Source organism: Chlorocebus sabaeus, chromosome 11 (assembly GCF_047675955.1).
Source record: "Chlorocebus sabaeus isolate Y175 chromosome 11, mChlSab1.0.hap1, whole genome shotgun sequence".
Classification (NCBI taxonomy): domain Eukaryota; kingdom Metazoa; phylum Chordata; class Mammalia; order Primates; family Cercopithecidae; genus Chlorocebus; species Chlorocebus sabaeus.
The window spans coordinates 38,171,783-38,198,761 of NC_132914.1; the positions used below are offsets into that span (position 1 = coordinate 38,171,783).

A 26,979-nucleotide genomic window follows, 5' to 3' on the forward strand; every position below is an offset into this window, starting at 1 on the left:
ATTCGGCTTCACCTTACCATCACTATTTCTACAGCTGTCCTTTCAACCTGTCAGACAGAGGAATCTCTTCTCTTTCATATTTCTGATCCCTCTACCAGTGCTGTGGATCTCAACTTTCCGCAACATGAAGAGAAAGTTTCTCTCGTGCTCAGAAGTTTCTACTCCTGAAATTTCAGTCTTTCCCTCTCAATTTTAGAATTCTCCTACCTTCAAACTTGTGGGTTATGTTTCTCTATTAACTTTTCTAGCTATGTTTTTCTTTCATTTTTCTCTTCCCTTTTCAGAATTACTAGACTATAGTTTCAATATCTCTTCCACCCAATTTATTACAGAGAAAAAGTAAAGTCAATTTCAGTCTAAGTCTTCTTTCTCCTCATGGGTTCTGGGTTATATCCCCTCACATTTTTAGGGACCTCACTGTATTCATTCTCACTTCTTTCTTGTATCTTAAACCTTACCCTCTCTTTTGACTTCCTGATGTCAGGATTTATGCTTGGCTAATTCTCTTTATCTTAAAAATGATGCAGAAGAAATTAAACAAATGAAAACCTTCCTTAAACTTTTGCACCCCCAACTAATGACTATGGTCATTTTTCCTTCTCTTTTGTAGCCAAATTTCTTTCTTTGTTTTTACTTCTCCTCCTTCTCCTCTTCCTATTCTTACTTCTCTTCTTCTTTTTTTAAGAGACAGGATCTTGCTCTGTCTCCCTTGCTGGAGTGCAGTAATATAATTAGTAGCTCACCATGACCTCAAACTCCTGAGCCCAAGCAATCCTCCCACCTCAGCTTCCCAAGTAGCTGGCACTACAGGCATTTGCCATTATGGCTAGCCTGTTATTTTTATTTGTAGAGAAGGGGTCTTGTTATATTTGCTGTTTCCCAGGCTGTTCTCAAACTCCCAGCTTCAAATGATTGTCTTGTCTCAATTTCCCAAAGTTTTGGTATTACAGGAGTGAGCCACTGTGCCCAGCCCCAAATTTCTTTAAACATTCATCTATGCTTATTTCACAGTTCTTTGCCTTGAATTCACTCTATAACCTCTGAAATCTACTTTTTTATTATTTTATTAAAGCTGTACTTTACTAGGTCACTAAAATATCCTTATTTCATAAATCGTATGAATACTTTTCAGATGTTATGTTACTAGACCTTTCATCACAAATTAGCACTGTTCAATTTTTCTTCTTAGAAAAATATTTTGATAGTTTGGATTTGTTTTTCAGCAAGTATTCATTTATCTTCTATTCCTACTGTGATAGAGCATACTGCCATGCCAGTTGATATCATGCTAGGTCATATGATTTTCGTGACTAATGTAACAGTAGTGGATAGGAACAAAGTAGAGGTTTCAAATGTGCATCTGTTATTTATTTATTTATTTTTTACTTAAAGACTAGTATGATAGTAATGCTTGGTTCTTATACTTTGTCATATGTGTTGAGAATTACATATGCTAGGAACCCGCTGATCCAAGGTGGATGTGGAGAGATCTGAACAGAGTTTGAACTCAATACAAAGCTTAGAGAAAGCCCAACCAACCCCATAGCCTAAAGTGTAACTGGCCCAGTCAAACTGTGGACCCATGAGCAAGAAAAAAATAAATGTGCTTGTTGTAATTTGGAGATGTTTATTTTGTAGCATTACCAGACAATTGCTGACTGATATAACTCAATTGCTAGAAATTTAATAAAACCGTCTTCTGGATTTTCTTTTAAGTTTCAGGAACCATTGTAACATGCTACAGTTTGGATGCTTGTTCCCCAAAACCTCATTTTGAAATTTAATTCCCAATGTTGGTGGTATAGCCTAATGGGAAGTGTTTGGGTCGCCAGGGAGGATCCCTCATGAACAGCTTGCTGTCATCCTGCAAGTAATCTGGGGATGTGAGTTATTTCTTAATTCCCATGAGAGCTGGTTGTCAAAAAAAGTCTGGCACTTCTGTTTACACTCTTTCTTGTATAAAGGAATAGCAGAGACTGTGTAATTTATTAAAAAAAGAGGTTTATTTGGCTCATGGTTCTGCAAACTGTGCAAGAAAAACACCACTAGCCTCTGCTTCTGTTCTGGACCTTATTTTTGCATTCATTTCAAAACCAAGTACATTCCATTAAAAAGTTTTTAAAAGAACTGAGCCTTTTATTTTAAATCCTATATAATTACTTTTTTTTTCAATGCTTTCTCAAAAATATGATTGAAGTGATTTATGTGATCTAGAGAAGTATTTTTCTCCCTCACATCATGGATTGATATAGTTCATGGGATTAATTACAGGGATTAATTGAGCAGAAATTTAAATAAACTTGATGTTGGACAAAATCAAAACTGTCATGCCGAGGAGCATTTTATCATGGTTGTTATCATACTTGTTTATATTATACTAAATAAAATATATATATATTTTAAATGTAGAAAAAAACTTACTCGGTGATTTCTGTTTCTTTGTACTAATAACCTATTGACTATTTGGAATATTATCATCAGTTGATTTTTCTATTTATATAGAATGACATAACACATATAAATGCCCCCGACACACCATAAAAAACATTTGACTAATGAAAGTGCTAGAGAAGTTGTGCTGTAGATGTAATATTTTTAAGGTCCTATCATGTTAAAAATGTGCCATAAGGCATAGGAGAAGAAAGTCAGTATTTAGGAAGAGTGAAGGAGCTCTGTATGTTTCCAATACAATAAACAAAAAAGTAAATGAAATGTCCAATCCAAAACCATTGTGCATTATTACTATGAGAACCACTGAAAAATACAGTCTTATGTCTTTTCCACATTTAGTGCTTTGGTCAAGTCTATTGTTTAATGACAGAATCATACCTTTTTCCCCTAGTATTATGAAATTACACTCTTCTCTATTTCTCACTGCTACGAGGAACAGGTTGAGGTCAAGTGACCTCCTTGGTGGGTAATTGGGATTCTGCTGATCACTGGAAAGATCTTATTTTATTATTTGACTATCTATGTGGTATGAGATGGGAATGATTACCAGCTGTTTTATTTTTTTTTGTTTGTATTATTCAGAAAATAGTGTTCTCTACTTAACTTAAAATTGGGAGTTGATTTAGCATCTTGTCTGTTTGAAAATTCTTCACAGATAGACACATATTAAAGATTTTTGGATTTTCAAAAAGCAGATTTTCACTTAAAACATTAATAAACTCAAGAAAATCGTGCAGTTTGGGCACTTCATGAAGAAAAATGGAACAGTATGGGTGTTTCTGGACTCAGTGGGTTGCTGGATAGTGACTGTAAATCTTACACAAAGGATCCCATATTACTGAATAATAGCACCTTCCCCCATCTCTCCAACATAGACATGATTAAAATGTTGATTATTTGTGAAGTTATGTTATCCACCTTTACTGGAAAATGAAAAGATACAGTAGCATGTCTAATCCTCTATTATAAAGATGCTCTTATCTTTTGTATCTTCACAGAAATAGAGGTTGAGATCAATATTATATATTATTTGTTTTAAGAAGTGACATGTTGAATCAGCTTTCCTGCAGACTTTCATTTAATCAACCTTGAACTGATTACCTTGTAAGATGTCAGGGTTGTCAAAAATGCGACTTAACATGAATTTTTTAAATAGAAATGAAGCAACAAAAATGCAAGATTATATTTCAGTGAGCTAAAAGTGACTATATCATATGACTATTCTGCAGCTTCTGCAACTTTTGGATTTTGTACTGTCCAGCTCCTGAGGGATTCTTACTGCCTCAGGACCTGCTGAAACAAAATATGCCTTCGATATTTAACTCTATGCTCTGTATGCGATCCACTCACTCAAAAACAGACTGAAAGTCTTTTGTTTCTGACAAAAGAGATAAATATTGACCTTGGACAAGAACTTCAAGTCCTTGTGGTCATTCTGCAGCTGATTGAAAAATTCTCTGTGAAAGAAAACTGTTTTGTAAGCATTTTTGTAGAAAAATTAAAAATGGGTGTAGACAGACATGAGATAAGGAAATATAATAGCATGGATTAAGAACTGAATTTCATTTGTTTTAGATTTCCTCTAAGCCCATGATTCTTAAGAATGAATGTACATTGAATATCACTGGAATTACTTGTTAAAACAGATTCCTTGACCCCACTGTCGAAGAGTCTAATTCGTTAGGTCTGGAGTGGGGCCTGATAATTTGCATTTTAACAAGCTCCCAGGTGATGGTGGTACTGCTTTTTTGAGAGCCTCCTTTTGGCAGCACTGCCCTAAGTAGTAACTTTGGTACCAACACTTCTTTGTTAACTGGTAAATCTTATCTCAGAAAATGATAATGACGCCAAGAGTATTAATGGAAGAAAAGAACAAAACAGATTCATTTATGCATAGGATAATGCCACATTAGCAGGTTTTTTTTTTTTTTGCCTTCTTTTAACATCAATAATAATCCTCTTTATTAATTGGTGCAAAAGTAATCGCAGTTTTTGCTATTGAAGGTAATGGCAAAAACTGCGATTACTTTTGCACAAACTTAATATTAAAAAACAACTAAGTACTCTTCCAGGGCTTCATTTGATTCCCCTTGTGTTGGATAAAATATTGCCATTCCTGTTGCTTTTAAGAAATAAATCTGTTAGGGTCTCAAGTTTTTATTACAATCAAGTCTTTTGGGGAGCTAGTGGAACAGCTCTGAAGCTTTTTTATTAACTGATTTCAAATCTCTTATAGTTTAGCACTCAGCGGACTTGATGTAATTTGCCATCACAAATCACTAATTAATGCACCCTTGAGATTAAGAATTAAATTCCACAGATATTTGTAATATTTTAAGTCAGAATGGTAGAGTGACTCACAACCTAGCTGAATGTTAAAATCACCTGGGTAACTTTAACAACACTGATCTGATGCCTGGGCACCACCATTCAGACATTCAAACTTAATTAGTTTGGGCTTGCATCTTGACATAGGGAAATGGATAGAGGATAATAGTTAAGGAGGGAAAAGTGCAGATATGAAGACAACTACCATTTCTTGAGACCTACTTTCTTTATGTCAGGCCTACACAGGACATTCTAAAAATATCGTCCCTAAGCCTCCCATAACTCAAAAGGTAGCTTTAAAAAAAATCTAAGGAAAAAAGCTTAAAGAAAAGGATAAACTTTCCCATGGCAAGAGGTTAAGTAATGAGGGACTGGCCCCAGCATCCTTACAAGGGTACTAGATGCTTCCATTCCTTCTCTCTCTCTCTCTCTCTCTCTCTCTCTCTCTGTCTGTCTCTCTCTCTCCTTTTCTTCTTCCCTTCCTTCCCTCCCTCCTCCTTTCCTTCCTGTCTCTCTCCCTTTCTTCCTTCCTCCTCTCTCCTTCCCTCCTTTTCATCCCTTCCTTTCCTCCTTCCCCTTCCTGGTCTTCTTCTCCTCCTCCCTTTTCTTCTTTCCTCTTCCTCTTTTTTCTCCTTCTCCTTCTTTATTCCTTCACAAATCTAAATACCTTGAGACAAGAGACAACCTCTAACAAATGTTGAAAGTGCCATATAAGGAGCAATGTATCCTTCAAAATATACACTTGATAGCTATTATGAATAAAGTTTTGCCTACGTCACCTGGGTGTTGGACATGGGCAATTACAAATGAGTCTAGAGACTGAGACACTAGCTGCATTTGCAAGCATATCTGAAACTCATTGGCTTAGCCTTCAAGGAAAAGGGCATTGGAAGATACATGGATAGTTTAGATTCAGAATTTGGCAACAATTATTACTGTAATTGTAGTTGAAAACCGTCTGTGATCTTATTACATAGTTATGGGGACAAGATGACGGTAAACTTCTGATACTAAGAATAAATGAACCATATCAGAGGGAACACCAAAAATACTTTTTCTTCTCTAATGTTAAGGAACCCATGTAGAAATCAGTCTACTTAAAAACAGATAAATATAATGTGCTCCCATATATATTAATAACACTTTAAAGCTAACAATTACAGAGCTCTTTAAGTGTGTTTTGTAATCTTATTTAATCTTCACCAGCAATGAGGAAAGAGAAAATAATGGTTTATATATTTATAGGTGTGTACAAAGCCTTTTGTACATATTTTTGGGTAACCCTCACAGCTAGCCAAAAGTGTTATATTTTTCTGTTTTATAAGAAAGACTCAGAAAAGTGAAATAACTTGCACATAGTCATTGATTCAGTAACTGCTGGAGACTGAGATCAAAACCTGAACCCAGTACAAGCAAAAATTTGACTAAAATTACTGCTCTCACTCTCTTTGATTTTAACAGTCATTTGTATTAAGCTGAAACACAGTTGAACCTTTGTATAGAAACTGTTATTTGTTTTACCTAAATGTATATGTAAATAAGAAAATCAATACAGGACATTCATTCACCTAAAATTATAAATGATAAATCCATTAAACTCAACTAAAATGAACACTGAGCTACTTTTCGTATAAAGGGCTTTGAAGAATTTCATAGGGTATAGTTATTATATTCTTGATAGGCATTGGATTTCTGACCCCAAATTGTTTTTATTCCTTTCAGTTCTAAAGTACATTCTTATTTAAACTTCAGCTAGCCATCCAAATTGATATTCAAAATAAGTGAATTTCTGCTCGTTCACTGGGTGTCAATATTTGTAAATAAACAGTCATTTTCAAATGAACTTCATTTATTTTATTTCAAGTCAGTTTCTTGAAGGAGCATTATGACATCATGAGGAAAGTCATTTCACAGTTTTATGTAGAAATATAGTTTTATTTTTCTAGCATTGGTTAAGGTGAAGCTTTAGAATTGCGGGCACCACTGGATAAAATTACTCCTGTAAACATGGGACACCTGGCAGATTACTTCGGCAAAATAGGGCCTTGTTGAAAAGTAATTCTGCCCATGAATTCTTTTTTTTTTTTTTTTTTTTTTTTTTTTTTGAGACGGAATCTCACTCTGTCGCCCAGGCTGGAGTGCAGTGGCCGGATCTCAGCTCACTGCAAGCTCCGCCTCCCGGGTTCACGCCATTCTCCTGCCTCAGCCTCCCGAGTAGCTGGGACTACAGGCGCCCGCCGCCTCGCCCGGCTAGTTTTTTGTATTTTTTAGTAGAGACGGGGTTTCACCGGGTTATAAAACTAGGTTTGTCATCTTTAGGTCTGTATTAATCAGTCTTTAGTGAGCTTTAAAGTTACTAAGAAAATGGGGCTTTTTTTGTAAATAGGTTATATATTTTGTCTTTGAAGAAGAAAGATTCTAAATTTTTAATTGAATGACTTAAAATTAGATTAAGTTTTAATTTTTTCTCAGTGTTTTATTTATGTTTTCGCATGGAATCGGGCCTATTTAATATTTCTTTTATCTCATCTGACAGATATCTCTTTCTTAAAGTAATGTGCATTCTCATTTGAAACCAAGAACTTGCTGAATAATTGTAAAGGTATTTCGTGAGGTTCATGAAAGTTTTTTTTGTTTGTTTGTTTTTTGTTTTGTTTGGTTTTGTTTTGTTTTGAGACAGAATCTTGCTCTGTCACCAGGCTGGAGTGCAGTGGCACAATCTTGGCTTACCGCAACCTCCGCTTCCCAGGTTCAAGTGATTCTCCTGCCTCAGCCTCCTGAGTAGCTGGGACTACAGGCACGTGCTACTGTGCTTGGCTAATTTTTTTTTTTTTTTTGATAGAGATGGGGGTTCACCATGTTGGCCAGGATGGTCTTGATCTCCTGACTTCATAATCCACCCACCTGGGCCTCCCAAAGTGCTGGGATTACAGGTGTGAGCCACCGTGTCCAGTGTTTTTCAGTGCCTTCTCTGATAAGGAACCTGAGAAGCTTCCAGTCGACACTGGTGGCTGGCTTCGGTGAATTCAGTCATGTCGGTAGAGCCCACGATTTTTGTCCTAGTGGGCAAAAAAAGAAGCCTCTAGGGGCAATCACTAAGGTGTTCTAAAATCCATCATGTTGTAGCAGTACAACTAAATAGAGTCCTCACATGGCACTGTGAGGTAGAGACTACTATCCCCTCTTTAAAGATGAAGAAACTGAGGTCCAGCGAGGTTACAAGTTTAGAGTCAATAAGTGATAGTGCTTGGATTCTAAGTTACATCTAATGGATGTCACACCTATCCTTCAAAACTTTCTCTCACTCTACTGTTATCTTGATTTGAAAAGACCTTTGTGTGCATTTCTGGGTCCTGGCTATTCATATGATGAATATCTGGGATTTTTTTTTTTTTTTTTCCATCAGAGAACATTTTCCAAAGATGCCCTTAGAAGGATGGTTCCATTACATTTTCTTTCCCTCACCTTGGATGTTTTGAGGGTTTTTTGTTTGTTTGTTTGTTTGTTTTTTTTAGTAGAGGGTATTTGAGATAAGCATTATTTGATCACCTGCATGTTATTATGGTTCAAAACTTTTTAAACACTAAACAACTAAAGTTAATCATTTACTTATTTGTCCCTTGAACAAGTGTTGCCCATTCAGTTAGAAATAATGTGCTCAATATGGAAAAATTAACAGTTGCTGAGTCACCAAAGGAAATAATGTAATTTATGGGTATCCTTTTTTTATAATATTAGAGTTTGCTAAATAAATCAGTAATATGTGAACACAATGGGAAGATGAATTAATAGTCACTTTGATTTAAGATTCAGGATAGTTGTATTTTTGGAGTATGGTATTTAGGGAAGCTTTATGTATAGGCCTAAGCATTTAGACATCATAAACTTCGTTAAGCTCAAAAAGTGCTTTATAATTTCTAAGCTTTTTGTGAGGAAATTCTAAGTAGTTGTCCTTCTTAACCTGATGATCGGGCTTACAAGAGTTACTAAATGTCACAACTGAAAGAAAAGAAGTAGTGGCTTTTATGAAAAAGAGACTCTATCTTTGAATCAAGACTGAAACCTTAACTATATTCCATGTGTAATTGTGAAACTTGAATGATCTTATTGTGCTTTGAGATCAATAAAATATATCATCCTTATTTGCTCAGTATATTCTTGCATGGTTCAAATGAAATACATAACATGCTTGCTACATAGCTGTAGATCTCAGACAACAAAGCAAATATCTATTAAGTATTGACCATGTGTCAGTACCACACAAAGTTAAAAGAGTAGAGTTTGCTAAAAGACTTATTTTGGTGGTCTGGTGGTCAGAATACTTTGATGTGTTTTTTTTTTTTTTTTTTTTTTGAGATGGAGTCTTGCTCTCGCTCTGTTGCCCAGGTTGGAGTGCAGTGGCGCAATCACGGCTCACTGCAACCTCCGCCTCCTGGATTCAAGCAATTCTCCCTTCTCAGCCTCCTGAGTAGCTGGGATTATAGGTGCATGCCACCGTGCCTGGCTAATTTTTTTTTGTGTGTGTATTTTTAGTAGAGATGGGGTTTTACCATGTTGGTCAGGCTGATCTTGAACTCCTGACCTCTTGATCCAACCACCTTGGCCTCCCAAAGTGATGGTAACACAGGTGTGAGCCACTGCGCCCAGCCTAATGTGTCTTTCTTAGACTTGTCTACTCATGACTAGTCTAAGAATTAGACTATTTGTTTTTATTTACACCTATATTTATCTCTAAAATATGTTAGAATCAAAAGAGTAAGTTTTGAAAAACATATTTATTGGTATTAATTTGGTCTCTTCAGGGCTAGATTTTTTATTGACTTTTATTTTATTTTTTATTATACTTTAATTTCTAAGGTATATGTGCACAATGTGCAGATTTGTTACATAAGTATACATGTGCCATGTTGGTGTGCTGCACCCATTAACTCGTCATTTACATTAGTTATATCTCCTAATGCTATCCCTCCCCTGTCTCCCCTCCCTACAATAGGCCCTGGTATGTGGTGTTCCTCTTCCTGTGTCCCAGTGATCTCATTGTTCAGTTCCCACCTATGAGTGAGAACATGTGATGTTTGGTTTTCTGTTCTTGTGATAGTTTGCTAAGAATGATGGTTTCCAGCTCCATCCATGTCCCTACAAAGGACACGAACTCATCCTTTTTTATGGCTGCATAGTATTCCACGGTGTATATGTGCCACATTTTCTTAATCCAGTCTATCATTGATGGACGTTGGGGTTGGTTCCAAGTCTTTGCTATTATGAATAGTGCTGCAATAAACACGTGTGCATGTGTCTTTATAGCAGCATGATTTATATTCCTTTGGGTATATACCTAGTAATGGGATGGCTGGGTCAAATGATATTTCTAGTTCTAGATGCTTGAGGAATCGCCACACTGTTTTCCACAATGGTTGAACTAGTTTACAGTCCCACCAACAGTGTAAAAGTGTTCCTATTTCTCCACATCCTCTCCAGCACCTGTTGTTTCCTGATTTTTTAATGATTGCCATTCTAAGTGGTATGAGATGATATCTCATTGTGGTTTTGATTTGCATTTCTCTGATGGCGAGGGATGATAAGCATATTTTCATGTGTCTGTTGGGTGTATAAATGTCTTCTTTTGAGAAGTATCTATTTATATCCTTGCCCACTTTTTGATGGGGTTGTTTGATTTTTTCTTGTAAATTTGTTTGAGTTCTTTGTAGGTTCTGGATATTAGCCCTTTGTCAAATGAGTAGATTGCAAAAATTTTCTTCCATTTTGTAGGTTGCCTGTTCACTCTCATGGTAGTTTCTTTTGCTGTGCAGAAGCTCTTTAGTTTAATGAGATCCCATTTGTCAATTTTGGCTTTTGTTGCCGTTGCTTTTGGTATTTTAGACATGAAGTACTCGCCCATGCCTATGTCCTGAATGGTATTACCTAGGTTTTCTTCTAGGGTTTTTATGGTTTTAGGTCTAACTTTTTTTTTTTTTTTTTTTTTTTTTTTTTTTTTTTTTTTTTTTTTTTTTTTTTGAGACAGAGTCTTGCTTTGTCGCCCAGGCTGGAGTGCAGTGGTCGGATCTCAGCTCACTGAAAGCTCCGCCTCCTGGGTTTACATCATTCTCCTGCCTCAGCCTCCCGAGTAGCTGGGACTACAGGCGCCCGCCACCTCGCCTGGCTAGTTTTTTGTATTTTTTGTAGAGACGGGGTTTCACTGTGTTAGCCAGGATGGTCTTGATCTCCTGACCTCGTGATCCGCCCGTCTCGGCCTCCCAAAGTGCTGGGATTACAGGCTTGAGCCACCACGTCCGGCCTAGGTCTAACATTTAAGTCTCTAATCCATTTTGAGTTAATTTTCTTATAAAGAGTAAGGAAAGGATCCAGTTTTAGCTTTCTACTTATGGCTAGCCAATTTTCCCAGCACCATTTATTAAATAGGGAATCCTTTCCCCATTTCTTGTTTTTCTCAGGTTTGTCAAGGATCAGATGGCTGTAGATGTGTGATATTATTTCTGAGGACTCTGTACTTTTCCATTGGTCTATATCCCTGTTTTGGTACAGTACCATGCTGTTTTGGTTACTGTAGCCTTGTAGTATAGTTTGGAGTCAGGTAGCATGATGCCTCCAGCTTTGTTCTTTTGGCTTAGGATTGTCTTGGCAATGCGAGCTCATTTTTGGTTCCATATGAACTTTAAAGCAGTTTTTTCCAATTCTGTGAAGAAACTCATTGGTAGCTTAATGGGGATGGCATTGAATCTGTATATTACCTTGGGCAGTATGGCCATTTTCACAATATTGATTCTTCCTATCCATGAGCATGGTATGTTCTTCCATTTGTTTGTGTCCTCTTTTATTTCACTGAGCAGTGGTTTGTAGTTCTCCTTGAAGAGGTCACTTACATCCCTTTTAAGTGGATACCTAGGTATTTTATTCTCTTTGAAGCTATTGTGAATGGAAGTTCATTCCTGATTTGGCTCTCTGTTTGTCTGTTACTGGTGTATAAGAATGCTTGTGATTTTTGCACATTGATTTTGTATCCTGAGACTTTGTTGAAGTTGCTTATCAGCTTAAGGAGATTTCTGGCTGAGACAAGGGGGTTTTCTAAATATACAATCATGTCATCTGCAGACAGGGACAATTTGACTTCTTCTTTTCCTAACTGAATACCCTTGATTTCTTTCTCTTGCCTGACTGCCCTAGCCAGAACTTCCAACACTATGTTGAATAAGAGTGGTGAGAGAGGCCATCCCCGTCTTGTGCCAGTTTTCAAAGGGAATGCTTCCAGTTTTTTGCCCATTCAGTATGATATTGGCTGTGGGTTTGTCATAAATAGCTCTTATTATTTTGAGATACGTTCCATGAATACCAAATTTATTGAGAGTTTTCAGCATGAAGGGCTGTTGAATTTTGTCAAAGGTCTTTTCTGCATCTTTTGAGATAATCATGTGGTTTTTGTCTTTGGTTCTGTTTATATACTGGATTACATTTATTGATTTGCATATGTTGAACCAGCCTTGCATCCCAGGGATGAAGCCAACTTGATCATGGTGGATAAGCTTTTTGATGTGCTGCTGGATTCTGTTTGGCAGTATTTTAATGAGGATTTTTGCATTGATGTTCATCAGGGATATTGGTCTAAAATTCTCTTTTGTTGTTGTGTCTCTGCCAGGCTTTGGTATCAGGATGATGTTGGCCTCGTAAAATGAGTTAGGGAGGATTCCCTCTTTTTCTATTGATTGGAATAGTTTCAGAAGGAATGGTACCAGCTCCTCCTTGTACCTCTGGTAGAATTTGGCTGTGAATCCATCTGATCCTGGATGTTTTTTGGTTGGTAGGCTATTAATTATTGCCTCAATTTCAGAGCCTGCTATTGGTCTATTCAGGGATTCAACTTCTTCCTGGTTTAGTGTTGGGAGAGTGTAAGTGTCCAGGAAATTATCCATTTCTTCTAGGTTTTCGAGTTTATTTGCATAGAGGTGTTTACAGTATTCTCTGATGGTAGTTTGTATTTCTGGGGGGTCGGTGGTGATATCCCCTTTTTCATTTTTTATTGCATCTATTTGATTCTTCTCTCTTTTCTTCTTTATTAGTCTTGCTAGTGGTCTATCAATTTTGTTGATCTTTTAAAAGCAGCTCCTGGATTGATTGATTTTTTGGAGGGTTTTTTGTGTCTCTATCTCCTTCAGTTCTGCTCTGATCTTAGTTATTTCTTGCCTTCTGCTAGCTTTTGAATGTGTTTGCTCTTGCTTCTCTAGTCCTTTTAATTGTGATGTTAGGGTGTCAATTTTAGATCTTTCCTGCTTTCTCTTGTGGGCATTTAGTGCTATAAATTTCCCTCTACACACTGCTTTAAATGTGTCCCAGAGATTGTGGTATGTTGTATCTTTGTTCTCATTGGTTTCAAGGAACATCTTTATTTCTGCCTTCATTTCGTTGTGTACCCAGTAGTCATTCAGGAGCAGATTGTTCAGTTTCATTGTAGTTGAGTGATTTTGAGTGAGTTTCTTAGTCCTGAGTTCTAGTTTGATTGCACTGTGGTCTGAGACACTGTTTGTTATAATTTCTGTTCTTTTACTTTTGCTGAGGAGTGCTTTACTTCCAACTATGTGGTCAATTTTGGAATAAGTTCGATGTGGTGCTGAGAAGAATGTATATTCTGTTGATTTGGGGTGGAGAGTTCTGTAGATGTCTATTAGGTCCACTTGATGCAGAGTCGAGTTCAATTCCTATTTATCCTTGTTAACTTTCTGTCTTGTACATCTGTCTAATGTTGACAGTGGGTTATTAAATTCTCCCATTATTATTGTATGGGAGTCTAAGTCTCTTTGTAAGTCTCTAAGGACTTTCTTTATGAATCTGAGTGCTCCTGTATTGGGTGCATATTTATTTGGGATAGTTAGCTCTTCCTGATGAATTGATTCCTTTACCATTATGTAATGGCCTTCTTTATCTCTTTTGATCTTTGATGGCTTAAAGTCTGTTTTATCAGAGACTAGGATTGCAACCCCTGCTTTTTTTTTGTTTTCCATTTGCTTGGTAGATCTTCCTCCATCCATTTATTTTGAGCCTATATGTGTCTCTGCATGTGAGATGGTCTTGCCTCTTTATCCAATTTGCCAATCTGTGTCTTTTAATTGGACCATTTAGTCTGTTTACATTTAGGGTTAATATTGTTATGTGTGAACTTGATTCTGTCGTTATGATATTAGCTGGTTATTTTGCCCGTTAGTTGATGCAGTTTCTTCCTAGTATCGATGGACTTTACATTTTGGCATGTTTTTGCAATGGCTGGTACCGGTTGTTCCTTTCCATGTTTAGTGCTTCCTTCAGGATCTCTTGTAGGGTAGGCCTGGTGGTGACAAAGTCTCTACGCATTTGCTTGTCTGTGAAGAATTTTATTTCTCCTTCACTTATGAAACTTAGTTTGGCTGGATATGAAATTCTGGGTTTAAAATTCTTTTCTTTAAGAATGTTGAATATTGGTCCCCACTCTCTTCTGGCTTGCAGAGTTTCTGCCGAGAGATCTGCTGTTAGTCTGATGGGCTTCCCTTTGTAGGTAACCCGACATTTCTCTCTGGCTGCCCTTAACATTTTTTCCTTCATTTCAGCTTTGGTGGATCTGACAATTATGTGTCTTGGAGTTGCTCTTCTCGAGGAGTATCTTTGTGGCGTTCTCTGTATTTCCTGAATTTGAATGTTGGCCTGCCTTACTAGGTTGGGGAAATTCTCCTGGATGATATCCTGCAGAGTGTTTTCCAACTTGGTTCCATTTTCCCCGTCACTTTCAGGCACACCGATCAGACGTAGATTTGGTCTTTTCACATAATCCCATATTTCTTGGAGGCTTTGTTCATTTCTTTTTACTCTTTTTTCTCTACACTTCTCTTCTCACTTCATTTCATTCATTTGATCTTCAATCACTGATACTCTTTCTTCCAGTTGATCGAGTCAGTTACTGAAGCTTGTGCATTTGTCACGTAGTTCTTGTGTCATGGTTTTCATCTCTATCAGTTCTGTTAAGGTCTTCTCTGCATTGATTATTCTAGTTATCCATTCATCCATTCTTTTTTCAAGGTTTTTAATTTCTTTGCGCTGGTTACGTAGTTCCTCCTTTAGCTCTGAGAAGTTTGATTGACTGAAGCCTTCTTCTCTCAACTCGTCAAAGTCATTCTCCATCCAGCTTTGTTCCATTGCTGGCGATGACCTGCATTCCTTTGGAGGGGGATATGCGCTCGATTTTTTGAATTTCCAGCTTTTCTGCACTACTTTTTCCCCATCTTTGTGGTTTTATCTGCCTTTGGTCTTTGATGATGGTGATGTACTGATGGGGTTTTGGTGTGGGTGTCCTTTCTGTTTGTTAGTTTTCCTTCTAACAGTCAGGACCCTCAGCTGTAGGTCTTTTGGAGTTTGCTTGAGGTCCACTCCAGACCCTGTTTGCCTGGGTATCAGCAGTGGAGGCTGCAGAAGATAGAATATTGCTGAACAGCAAGTGTTGCTGTGTGATTCTTGCTCTGGAAGCTTCGTCTCAGGGGTGTACCCAGTCCTGTGAGGTGTGAGGTGTTGGTGTGCACCTAGTGGGGGATGTCTCCCAGTTAGGCTACTCAGGGGTCAGGGACGCACTTGAGCAGGCAGTCTGTCTGTTCTCAGATATCAAGCTCCGTGCTAGGAGAACCACTGCTCTCTTCAAAGCTGTCAGATAGGGACATTTACATCTGCAGAGGTTTCTGCTGCTTTTTGTTTAGCTATGCCTAGTCCCCAGAAGTGGAGTCTACAGAGGCTGGCAGGCCTCCTTAGCTGTGGTGGGCTCCACCCAATTCGAGCTCCCAGGGGGCTTTGTTTACCTACTTAAGCCTCAGCAATGGCAGGCGCCCCTCCCCCAGCCTCAATGGTGCCTTGCAGTTAGATCTCAAACTGCTGTGCTAGCAATGAGGGAGGCTCCGTGGGCGTGGGACCCTCCGGGCCAAGTGTGGGATATAATCTCCTGGTGTGCCCTTTGCTAAGACCCTTGGTAAAGCACAGTATTAGGGTGGGAGTGGCCCGATTTTCCAAGCGTTGTGTGTCTCAATTTCCTTTGGCTAGGAAAAGCAATTCCCTTCCCCCTTGTGCTTCCCAGATGACGCAATTCCATTGACTTTTAAAGACTTAATTAAGAGTATGCTTGTTTCATTGTTAAATACTATGCTAGATCACAGGATAAGTAACACCCATCTGAAAGGGGGTGTGTGTGTTTGTGTGTATACACACACAAGAGTCATGCAGTACAACCAGTGAATTAAGGTACAGAGTCAAATACCATTTCATTTGTGGGACTGTTTTGTGTTTTTGAGAATTGAATTGTATTTGAAATGCAAAGACAATACAGTAGATTAATAATTGAATCATATTATAAATCTCCCTGAAAGTTTAATCATCATAACTTTTTTTGTGTAATTAAAAAATTATTGTCAGGCCAGGCGTGGTGGCTCACGCCTGTAATCCCACTACTTTGGGAGGCTAATGCAGTGGATCACGAGATCAGGAGATGAAGACCATCCTGGACAACATGGTGAAACCCTGTCTCTACTAGAAATACAAAAAAAATTAGCTGGGCATGGTGGTGTGTGCCTATAATCCTAGCTACTCAGGAGGCTGAGGCAGGAGAATCCCTTGAATCAGGGAGTCAGAGGTTGCAGTGAGCAGAGATTGTGCCACTGCACTCCAGCCTGTTGACAGAGCAAGACTCTGTCTCAAAAAAACAAACAAAAAAGATATATATGTATATACACACATATATATACACATATGTGTATATATATATATATAGTCAGATTGTTTAAACTGAAATCCAACTATGAATATGTAAAATATAAAGTGAAATATGTTTTTCCTCATTTAAGAAAACAAATGCATTAGTTGAATCTCTCTCTCCTCTTTCCGAATCCCAGGCATCACATTCATCTAGACATCTCACTTATTAGAATTATGTTTCAGACAGTGATACTTACATAAAGGATGTAATGCGTTCCATCTCTGTCCTCTTTCATAGAAATCTCATGTGCCAGTTTGTCATGTTTCTTACCACATTCTCTGCCCCCAAATGGCAAATAAGCTACATAGATGGTGACTATAAAAATATTCAGGATCACCTCCTTTATATATATATATATATATAAAGAACCCTTTTTTCTAGGTTTTAAGGTGCTTAATGTCATATAAAGATCTCTAAAAACATCAACTTATTTTCTCTGCCAAAGAGAAATGCCAAAGAAAAATTCGACTCTGATTCCCAATCTCAAAACTTAATATATTCATTTTTATAATTTATCATGGAGGATGCTGTCTGCTGAATTGGGACATATTACATTAATCTGAGCCGTGGGGAATAACAGACTTCTCCATCAGCTAACAAACACCTTGTAGGGGAGCTATGCAGGGTACAAAAGAAGTACAGGTCCACATTTCCTGCCTTATAATATGGAAATTCAAACTAAACATGCAGTGTCTAGGACTCATTTGGTGACAAAATCTGATCTTGACCTGAACTCATTTGTTAAGATAACCTGTTCTGAACTGGTTTAAGGCAATTTATATCTTATCTATTCCACTTTCTGTGAATATTCATAATATTCACAGTTTTTGCTGAAGAAATATGGATGTCTTTGATTATAGGTTGTTATTCCAAACATGTGTATATACATATATACACGTTTCTAAAAATTATAAAAAATATCTAGGTCCAAAACATATCTGGCCCTATGAGCTTTGGAAAAGTGGTTGTAGGTCTCTATTAGATATTATCCATGTCTTCAAGCCACTTGTAGTTTATTGAGATACATGACAGTAAACTCCACTCTCAAACAGAGAGTCAAAATAGTTACTGAAAGTCTATCAGTTGGCCGATATATACACGTACATACATACATATGCACACACTCACACACAATCCATGTTTTATATATATTATATATAGTATGGATTTTGTGGTACAGGAGAAAAGCAGTGTTAATGTAGAATAAGTCTAGTAATGTAAAATATTTCAGAGAGTAGTAGAACTGGTTCTCTCTTTTCTAAGCATATATGAATTTATTTCTTACTAAAATAAAGTGAAACCACAGTCAGTAAGAAAACTTCTGCATATATGCTGAAGGAAAACCTATATTAGGCAGTAAAATTTTCATGAGAGCCCTCCAACAAATGTGGTTTCTTTTCCTATGTAAAGGAAAGGTGTTTTGAAGATAGAGTAGTGTAATCAGTTTAGAGCAAAGAACCCAATAGAATTTGTTGGCTTTCACGCTCGCCTTACTAGATCTGACTTAGGCAAGTTACTTAAAATCTCTCAGCCTGCTTTATTGCCTGTGAAATATTAATAATGAAAGTAGCTGCCATAGAGAGCTATTAGAGGATGACATGGGATAGCGCATGTACTAGCAGGAGCCTGGTACTGAGGAGGCAGGCCGACTTCGCTCCGTATCTGGAAGCTGTTCCATCTAGGCCTAGCAGATGATGTTTTTAGGCTGTGGAATTCTACATAATTAATTCTTAGCTATTCAAGATCATTATTTTCATTGCATATTCGATTTCCCTTTGCTGGGCTACATTGTTCCACAATCTTTTAAGATTTCATCTCTAATAACCAAAGTAGTTGTCTGGTAAAGAAGCCAACCTCAGCTGCTTTACACTTTCAGTTTTATTAACCTGAAATCCTCCAAGATGACTCTCATGAGACTTCCAGACTGAACCTTCAGAATTTTTCCAGAAAGTGGAGGAAACTGGAGCTAAATGGAATATGGCTGTATAAATGTTCGTCTGAGTGGTTTTGAGCTTTGAAAGAATATATACTTTATTATCTTAGATTTGTTTTTTAAAGTGTTTTATGTAACACTTGATGTGTTATTCATGGACTTATCATAGGTGACTGAAACTTTTTTAGTTCTGTTGTTCATTACAGGCGTGAAGTGATCACACCTTTTGCCCTATTAGGATTGTACCATAGTAAGCAACAAGAGAGAAAACCAGGGGATATATGGCAATGGGTTCTATTCACAACTAGAAACTCTGACATATTTCTGCTAGATATAGTGAAGTCATACTAGTTTGAAGGAACTACTAATGTGATCAAGAATATCTGCATGTGTTTAAATGGTTTATCCAAAAGGCAAGTGGAAGAGATGGTAGCAGGGCTTCATTATGACTTTCAGGGACCCTAGACACTTCAAAGTGCCTGGGCCTCTTCTTCCAATAGAAAGAGAAAGATAATTATAAATTATAAAGGAGAGGCAGAGACAGAGAGAATTACAAATTATATTCTGTCTTGATATAAAGGCTGGATTCATTATTATATATTCATTATTTTATATATACTATTCCTTGTATGTCCAGGCTGGATTCATTATTATATATTCATTATAATTATATTTTTCATTTCTAATTTTAAGACAAATTAGAACATTTTTGAACCTCTAAATGTAACATGTACCCTAGGCACTGTGCCTGCTGTGCCTGACTCATGGGTAAGTCGGTCCCAGATACTAGCAGAAGTTTGTTAATCCTTTCTCTTAAAAGCCAGTTATGGTCAGATTCTGGCATATTCTTGGAACAAAGAGAGGGCATCACTACAATCCCTGGATTTCTACAAGAGTGTCTTTCAGGCATAGAATAGAGGCTTGGCTCATCTAACTACTGATTTCTTCAACAAACAGAGAAAAAGAAAACTCAGTTTCAACATTGGCTAATAGATCTTGTCCTGACTTCCAACACAACTCAATTTCTGTCTGCCACTACCCTAGGCTATTGGATCTCCTGACTAGCAAAATAAAAATAAAAGAATTTTAAACTACTTCATTGTCCTTTCATTTGTGCTAGAAATATTTGGAAATAGATACATAAGTTTTTTGGAAGAACCTATCTCAATACTGAGTACTGAAAATACACAGACTGTCCTCTGTGATCATGAGCAAACAGAAGAACACTTACTTTGGTTCAAAAGGTAGTGATATTTAAAATAAGACAGAGTGTAGATTTATACATTGGTTACTACAAGACACGATAAAGAATTTTTGAATTTATTGTGTTGGTATCAGAAATAAACCAATGCTTTTCCAATTAAGGTAGAATAAGAATCATGGATGAGAAAATGCTCTGAAACAATGAGAGATTGTATGGAATGAAAAGCACTATTGCTACATTTAAAACGTGAAAGAAAATAGAGATCATTGATGGAATTTTACCAAATCGGCCATGTAGATGACAAGTTCAGGAAATACTCCTGGAACTCAGGAAAATATAAGGAGACCAAAATTACAGAAGACAAATGACTGTGAACAAGACAGGCTTAAGTTCCACTTAGCTTGACTAAATTGGCTTCTTCCGAAGTCTCAGGCCCCTTACCTCCTTTTCTAGGGGATTTACTTTAGAAAACTTGTAATCGGGCCAGGTGTGGTGGCTTATGCCTGTAATCCCAGTACTTTGGGAGGCAGAGGCGGGCAGATCACCTGAGGTCAGGAGTTCAAGACCAGCCTTGCTAACATGGAGAAACCTCGTCTCTACTAAAAACACAAAATTAGCCAGGCGTGGTGGCGCATGCATGTAATCCCAGCTACTCAGGAGGCTGAGGCAGGAGAATCACTTGAACCTGAGAGGCGGAGGTTGTGAGCTGAGATCACACCATTGCACTCCAGCCTGGGCAACAAAAGTGAAACTGTCTCAAAACAACAACAACAACACTTGTAATTGAAAATTCTTTCTCTGTCCCTTTGAGATGTACCTAAATGTTTTCTCCAGCCCAGCCTCTAGCCAGTTTTGCAATCCAGAAATATCTTTCTCAAGGACCTGGGAGCCATCCCTTTGAAATGTAATCATTAAGGAAGATAGTGCCCCTACCCCTATCTCTTAGTTTCTATAGGAGAGTAGAACCTAATTTCAACAAGTGCAAATTAGCAAACACAGTTGACCTAATCACTAGCCTCACCATGACATCCTTCAGTACATGTCCTCTAGCTCACCTCAGCTCTTAAAATCTCTCTCGCTTATTGTTTTGGTGGAGTTGAGTTTAATCCCTTTCCGCTATTGCAATAGTCTTGAGTAAAGTTTTTCTTACCTGGTTAAATTTGTCCAGTACAATATTTCTTTGACACAGGAGGCCAGAGCTCTGAGATTAAATAGGTGTTTATTAGGCATTCAATAAAACAAACAAACAAACAAACCAAAACAAAACAAAAAAACCCACCAGAGCAAACAGGAGAAGCAATAATTTAAAATAGTAGGAAAAAAAATGTTTCATGAGTTCAAGGAAGTCTTGAGTCAGCATTTGCATAGTAATAACTGATGAGAAGACATCAATACACAGGTATGGTAAAATATCTAACATTTCAAGAATAATAAAACCTTTGTTTAATGACTGGGGAGGGGGAAAGAATGTGACAAACAGAAGAAAATAAATTTCACCCACCCACTCTAGAATTAGAATATAACTATTCTTTATTATTGCTGATATGGTAAAAAGTAATACAAATATTAAAATATTTTGGAAAAATAAAAATGTTAAAACAATTCAGAAACTATGTTCTGGCTTTTAAATAGTATATATGAAGAAATTTGATAAAAGGGATGTATTAGTTCGTTCTCACACTACTATGAAGAAGTACCCCAGACTGGGTAGTTTATAAAGGAAAGAGGTTTCATTGACTCACAGTTTTGCATGGCTGGCAAGACCTCAGGAAACTTACGATCATGGCGAAGGACAAAGGAGAAGCAGGCACCTTCTTCACAGGGTGGCAGGATGGAGTGAGTGCAAGCAGGGGAAATTCCAGGTGCTTCTACAACCATCAGATCTCCTGAGACTCACTATCTCCAGAACAGCATGGGGGAAACCACCCCCGTGATCCAATTACCTCCACCTGGCCCCACCCTTGACAAATGGGGATTATAGGGATTACAATTCCAAGTGAGATTTAGGTGGGGAGGCAGAGCCAAACCATATCAAGGGATAATTCAATAATTCTTTTCTTTTTTTATTAATAATACCAATAAAAGATGTGAAATTTCTTTCAATTTTTAAAAAACTCTGTTGGAATAAAAATAGAATGTTTGCCTTCAAAATCAGTAGACAAACTAATAAAGGAAAATGAATTAAAGTAAGCTAGCCATCACAAGTTTTATAATGTATTACATATTTTCTTTAAAATACTTATGTTTACAATTCGCATGTTTTTATTAGAATGTAAACTTTATATAAAATTAAGAAAAATCTAAATAAAATTAAATAAATTCTAATCTGATTTTTAATCTAATTAAAAAGTCTTATAATTTAAAAATTCTAACAAAATTATTTATTTAAAATGCTTCTTTATTTCTTTAAAATGCTTCCTCATGTTCTTTTTTATTATAATAGTTAAAAATTTATACTAATAAAAAGAATATGAGGAAATATTATTTTAAAAATGTGTTATACAGTATAATAAATGTGATGATTAACTACACTCCTGCAAGGACAAAGTGTCAAAAAAAAAAAAAAAATGCAAAAAACCAAGACTGTAAAATTGGGGCCAAAAAAAAAATCCTGATATATGCTATTTACAAGAGAAAAGTTTAAAAAATTTTAGTCATGTTTAAAATGAAATAAAGCTTTAAATAAAATGAGAAGAATGTCAGACAAATATAAAGCAAATGAAAAGCAGAAATAACAGAATTCAAAGCAAAGGAGATGAATGGAATGTAGAAGATTAGTTTTATAACGGTAAGAAAATGTACATCACAGATAAAAAAAATGGATGGACCTGAATGAGCCAGAAAATGTACATGCAAATTTTAAGAAACTGTTTATAAATACAAGGAGACTCAAATGATAAATAATATAAACATATTGGATTTAAGTGATAGAACTAATAAGATTAACTTATATCCTAAACTTGTAAATTATTTAGGAAAAAAACCACTTTATTTTCAAATTTCCATGTATCCAGACAAAATCAGTCCTATATTAGGCCATAGACAAATTGTTGAAAAAAATCTAAAAAGTAAAAACTACACATGCTACACCCTTTATCTATAAAATAAACATAGGATATTTATTAAAACTCCTAACATAAAAGTATGCACTGGATTTGATGGGCCTTCCCAGATGTAAGTGATTTATTAAGGAAGTATACTCAGGACAAATCTGTAAGTGAAGGAAATAGAATAATGTGTTCAGGCGGGATGAGAGACTGAAGTCTAGTCTCAGTCACTCCCAATGTAAACTCGCATCCAAATGACCCTGTAGAGGTGTCCCGCCCTCAGGCAGAGCAGCAGTGCTTTTGGACTGTCTTATCACTAAACCATTGGCTGGTGTGTCATGCCCAGAGTAAGGCATTTCTTCTTAGGCCAGGACAATTTCCCAGAGAAGAGTGCAGCTATGTTCTCATGGTAGCTGGGAGACGTTTGTACTGACTAGTAAAAAGGATTCTGGGTTGAGAACTGACATCAACAACAGCCATACTTTCAATTAACATTAATTTTAGCAGCTAGAATGAGAAAACCTAATGAAAGTAGTGTAAATAAGAAAAGGCTTTTTTTTTTTTTTTCCCCATGAAACAGGAAGTCCAGAGGCAAGCAGTTTAGATCGGTGCATTAACTCCAGGACATTCTTAAGTATCTCTGCTTTTTCTCCCTGCTCTCCCGCTCCATAGTATCCTAAGTGTGTGGTTTCATCCTCATGTTGAAGATGACTGCTAAGCCTTTGGGCAAATGACCATATCCAGGCAGGAACAAGGAGAATAGTAGAAGACCAAAAAAAGGGCAACTACTAGTAAGCTCTGTAAGACTTCTTCTAGAGCTTTCCTGGAAGTACTACCTAGCGACTTCTGTTAATATCTCATTGGGTAGAACTAGACTCTAGTTGTAAGGACTTGGCAAAAATATTGGCTATCCACATTCTATAGGAAAGGAAGGCAGATGAGAAGTGGGATTTGTAATGGCTCTGAACACCAACACTGTTTACCAAATCAACCCATTTTACATTTGAGATAAATGACTCTCTTAATTAACTCTTAAGAAAACAGTGACTTTTACAATTTTATCATGCTTAGAAAATAACAGAGATTAAAAAGTACGTATAAAATGATGCACAGGCTTCCTCTTCCTCCTCCTCTTCCTGGGTGAGTGCTCCCCCAGCAGGCAGGCAGCATGACGGCCAAGGAGACAGATGGCTGGAGTCCCCAGGCCAATCTCTATTGTCCCACCTGCATCAACTGGGCATCCAAGGCTTGCACTTCTGCTCACAGAATATTTCAAAGAAAATTGAGCTGCTCACAAATTATTACATAAGAAAGCAAAAGACGAAAAGGAAAAGCAAGAAGTGTCTTCCTGGAGTGTAGAAGGTGATATTAACACTGACCCGTTGGCCAGTGTTAATATCCATACACTGGTAAACTTAGACCACATTATCCACTGATGACAGCAAGACCGGTGTCAAGTTATAGTCAAAGACCAGATTTTACTGATCATTCCTTGGGAATGTCTGAATCTGAACAGGCTCTTAAAGGTACTTCTCAAGTTAAATTATTCTGATCTGAAGATCAAAAGGAATGCGACTTGTATCTAAACTGCTAGAGAAGTTTTGGATAATGCTGCTGGGATGGATAAACCAAGTGTAACTACTGAAGGAACAGACCATGCTGTACACTTAGGATGCATTACAATAAATTATTATCCTTCTCTGAATTATTATACTTTCCCACAGAATTCCAGACACTCCTTGGAAGAAGGTGATATTGTTAATGTCAACGTCACTCTTTATTGCAATGGTTATCATGGGGACATGACTGAGACATATTTTGTTGGCAATATGGATGAGGACACATGGAAATTTGTTCAGACCACATATGAGTGCTTCATGCAAGCCATCAATGCAGTGAAACCTGATATTTGATACAGAGAATTGGGAAACATATTTCAGAAGCCTGCCCAAGCAAATGAAGTTTCAGTTGTTTGAAGCTATTGCGAGCATGGAGTCCACAAGTTTTTTCATACAGCCCCCAATGCACTCCATTGTGCCTAAAATAAAGCAGTTGGTGTGATACAGTCAAGTCATGTATTTACAGTTGAGCCAATGATTTGTGAAGGTGGATGGCAGCATGAATCCTAGCCAGAAGGTTGGACTGCAGTGAGGAGACATTGAAAGTGGTCTGCTCGGTTCCACCACTCCTTGCTGGTCACAGACACTGGCTGTGAAATGCTAACCTGGCAACTTGATAGTGTACAGCCTCACTACATATCCCAATTTTAATTTCTTCAAAATAGCACATCTCAATAGTTACTGTACTACGCATTTTTTGGGGAGCAGAGAAAGGAAGGGGACATTTTTTATCCTTTGTTTTGACTATAGGAAGAAAGGACTACAGCAATTTGATGTGTGTCCTTAAGAACTTGTTTTGAGTCTAAAAAAGCTGAGAAGAATAAAGGAAATATTGCTCAACTCCTTTCAGTGCTGTTCCCTCCCTCTAAATCTTCCTACACACCCATTTTCTCATTATCAGGCTTTTTAAAGTTTAGATTATGGCAAAAGTAGCCACGCTCCCAGTGGTGACTGACTGTTGCAGGGCATGAGAATTTTGTAGTACACTGCTATGCCAAACCACTGGTTGGTCAGAAATGGGAGAGGCAAAGCCTCTTTTCTTCTCTTCTTTATTTTACGTCAAGGGCATACCTTGGAGATTCTCAGAGAAGGGTGGAGGGTGCACTGTGGAAGATGATGGGGAAAGAGTTCTAAAGTGTCTCCAACTGTGAGCACAGTAAGTCAAGTGTGCTGTTAGATTCTGTTGAGTAAACCAGATGGTGACTATAGCAGGGATGTAACTGTCCATGGTATGCTGAAAACACACCTCACCTTTTCATAGTCGAGAACCTCATTAGAAATGACCTCAGTTGCCCAATATCTGTTCCTTTTGACAGTTGTCCAAATAGGAATGTATCCAATGACTACATATCAGATCCTAAAGTCATTGTCATTATTAGAGTGGACTTAATTAATGGGTATTTGCTAACTTTCATGTAATATAATTTTGTACCACTGACATGTTATATAATAGTTGCAAGAGAATATCTTTTCCAGAGTGCCTGAGGCCTTGCTGTTTTAAAATAGTTATATATATATATATATATTTTTTTTTTTTTTTTTTTTTTTTTTTTTTTTTGAGACGGAGTCTCGCTCTGTCACCCAGGCTGGAGTGCAGTGGCCCGCTCTCTGCTCACTGCAAGCTTCGCCTCCCGGGTTCGCGCAATTCTCCTGCCTCAGCCTCCCGAGCAGCTGGGACTACAGGCGCCCGCCACCTCGCCCGGCTTATTTTTTTGTATTTTTAGTAGAGACGGGGTTTCACCATGTTAGCCAGGATGGTCTCGATCTCCTGACCTCGTGATCCGCCCGTCTCGGCCTCCCAAAGTGCTGGGATTACAGGCTTGAGCCACCGCGCCCGGCCTTAAAATAGTTATATTACCATTTCCATTGTTTTTATTATTTTATTGATTTAGTAAAGTGACTGTATCTGGTTTCAATTTGGGGGAGTATGTGTATGAAGTTTTTATCAATCTGTAATATTTGTGATGGAATGCCTTGCAATGTAAATGTTAATATAATGTGTAAAATGAAATTTAAAAGTTTAAATAACTATCAAAAAAGATATTATGCAACAGGCATAGTAAAGCCTGAAAATAAGTAAACTAACAATTAAACGAACTAAACATCAGAAAAAAAGAGTAAGGATGTATACTTGAGGAAAGTAAAGAAGAAAAAAATCACCAAAAACAAAAGCTTAAATTTAAAAATTGGGATAAAAAGGGAAAATGTCATTTTTAATTTGGTATTTGTTCTTTGACAGGGTCATTAAAATAGACCAATCCTTGGCAAGACATATAGGAAAACAAAGGAGAAACAAAATGTATTATGTTAGAAATGATGGTGGGAAAGACATAACATATTTTGGGTGTTTTTTTCCCTTAATAAATAAAATACTATGACAATTCTATATTTTTAGAAAAGGCCAAACAGGAGTGAAGTACGAACTTTTTAGTAAACCGTAAGTGACCAAAATTGATTTGACAGATAATAGAAAACCATGGAGAAATTGGATAAAGCAGCCATTAATTTTCAAAACACCATTTGTCAAATTGAAATAGAAACAACAGTCTGAGCAAAAAAATCCTCAGTACAATTTAAAAATATAAATTTCAAGTTTTTAAAATGTACATATTCTTTAGATATTTTGC

The 26,979-nt window shown here is 37.1% G+C and overlaps 1 protein-coding gene and 1 pseudogene across 2 annotated transcripts in view; both read left to right on the top strand.

Moving 5' to 3' along the window:
- Positions 1 to 26,979, top strand: part of CNTN1 (contactin 1) — a 399,377-nt gene that overhangs the window by 18,756 nt on the left and 353,642 nt on the right. The window lies entirely within an intron of this gene.
- On the top strand, positions 22,130 to 25,832 carry LOC103238161 (methionine aminopeptidase 1 pseudogene; annotated as a pseudogene).